This window comes from Babylonia areolata, chromosome 14 (assembly GCF_041734735.1).
Source record: "Babylonia areolata isolate BAREFJ2019XMU chromosome 14, ASM4173473v1, whole genome shotgun sequence".
Lineage (NCBI taxonomy): Eukaryota > Metazoa > Mollusca > Gastropoda > Neogastropoda > Buccinidae > Babylonia > Babylonia areolata.
The window spans coordinates 6,656,896-6,659,395 of record NC_134889.1 but is presented as its reverse complement, the minus strand read 5'-3'; the positions used below and the strand labels follow the sequence as shown (position 1 = coordinate 6,659,395).

At 44.4% G+C, this 2,500-nt stretch overlaps 1 protein-coding gene across 3 annotated transcripts in view; it reads right to left on the bottom strand.

Moving 5' to 3' along the window:
- Positions 1-2,500, bottom strand: part of LOC143289775 (mechanosensory protein 2-like) — a 143,200-nt gene that overhangs the window by 43,125 nt on the left and 97,575 nt on the right. The window lies entirely within an intron of this gene.

The window sequence follows — 2,500 nt, the reverse complement described above, 5'->3', positions numbered from 1 at the left end:
TATTATACAAATCAGCATTAGAAACATGTAATTTTTTCCAAAGTACTTGACTATTTTCCCCTGTCAATAGACAAGACAAGACAAGACACACTGCACACTGTTCAGCTTGAATCAGCATTGATCTCCTCTCCCTGACCCAACACACGTAGTTAAAAGCATCATCATCATCATCATCATCTCTCTCTCTAAATATATATATATATATATGTGTGTGTGTGTGTGTGTGTGTGTGTGTGTGTTTGTGTCTGTGTGCTTGTGTGTTTGTGTGTACTTACGTATGAATGTATATATCTGTCTCCCCCTCTCTCTCTCTTAGATGGAAGCTGGACACACACACACACACACACACACACACACACACACACACACACACACTCATTCATTGTCCGAGCATAAGACATTTAATTCCTAAAGATGTAGTTGATGACTTTTCTTCCAATATTTCATCAGCCACTGAAAAGATTTTGAATGATTATTCATTGCTTAGAATGTTTTCGGAAATTCTAAACTCCAGTCCAGTTGGTATCCTCCTTTGATGTGTTATAATTAATGTTGTTATTTATATTTACATTGTTGTAGGTTAATACTTGTTGATATGCATATACATATTCTCCTTCCCATGACACCTCATTCAATACACACCACAATCTCTTTAGACCTTTTTCTTATAATATACTTTTCCTCTGATACATAACATGAATACTTTTTTACACTAATATTCACATGCATTCCCTTTCCTTTATCCACTTCTCTACTCCTTTCCGTCTAAAAACACTTACAGTGAATATACGTTAAACTGAAGATAAAACACACACACACACACACACACACACACACACACACACACACACACACACACACTTTTTCTCTGTCGATGTGTCTGTCTGTCTCCCTTTCTCTCTCTCTCTCTATCTCTCGCGTTTGGGCGTGTGTACGTGCACAGGCACGAGCGAACACCGACGCGCATGTCTTGATAAGCTGGGCGTGAGATAGACAAACAAGGGAACGTGGGCCGTATAAAACGTCTGGAGTTCTTCAGTTTGTACACTGGCTACCAGCTGCTTTGTAATCTGGCAGGAAAAAGCACACCTGCAAACGGTATGCATACTATGCACGCTTTGCGATCTCTCTGTGTCTGTCTGTCTGTCTCTCTGTCTCAGACATTTTCCGTTCCAGAGAGGAACTGATGTGAAGTTCAGTCAACTTAAAATGTCAAAATTGCGTGGCTTAGCAACATTTTTGTTCTTCTTCCTTCAGTTCTTTTGAATTTGTTGTTGTCGTTTTTTTTAGTTTTTCAAATCATTATCTTTTATGTGTACGTGTTCTCATGTGGACAGGCTGGTGGCCTTTGCATTAACTCTTTCCATGCGAACGGCGAAAGAGACGAGGTTAACAGCGTTTCACCCCAATTACCATCATCAAAATATTGCAAGCGGAAGGCTCTTATACTGAAGACGTGAATGTTGACAAAGAATACCACAATTCTGACGACGGAAGCTAAAGGTTGGGTCATTGAGACACCCACTGGACATCCGAGAGGTCTGTGTAGAGGAGAAGAGAGGACTGGCCGTACTGAGTGAGTTAAACTTCCTGCGTTCCTGCGTCTAGTCGCTGTCTCTGTCTGTCTCTCTCCGACAGTGGTGGGGCTAGCGGTAGGAGTGTCCTCACAGATGCTGGACAATATACATCAAGCAAACAGAGATGCAGAATACCGTATAACCACCAGGGACAATTTTTTGTTTGTGCGGGTTGTGATGTCTGATGACCGCTGATGAATGCTGGCAGCAATCGTTTGTGTGCGAGTTGATGTTTCGGGAAATGTGTGTGTGTGTCCGGGGAGGGGGGGGGGGGTGAAGGTTAATGCATGCAGTCATGAACACACACACACACACACACACACGCACGCACGCGTGCGCGCGCGCACGTGCACAATATTCACCCCTTCTTGTTTATTCTATCAACAAGCCATCTATCAGTAACGCAGAACACACACACAGTGGCTTTCTCTTCCGCTCTGTAGCCAATCAGAAACGATTCAAGTTGCCATGGCTACAGACCGCTGACCAATCAAAACAGGACTCCTCTCGACTTCTTTGTTTTGTCACAAGAGTGGGGGTGGGGGAGGGACGGTCCTTTTAGATACTCACCTACACACGTCAAGATGTAGAACAACATTTGACCCACAGGGAAATTAGCTGTTGATGTCTGGTAACTACTGCTGCTGATGATGATGACGCTTTGTGACCTAAACAAACAGGTAATTTCAGACAATTCGGGACTGGTCAGCTGTGTGTAAATGCAAATGGTGAACAAGGGGAAGGAGAGGGTGGAGCGGGCGGGAGAGGGGAAGGGGGTATTGCAGGGGAGGGTGGGGGGGGGATGTCCATAGTGCTGCGGCCGCGTGAGCGAAGGAAGCAGGGCTCATCTTCTGGAGACGTTTTCCCTTGCAGCAAAACCTGTGGGAAGTGCTGCGCATCCAGAATCGGCCTCTTCTCCCATA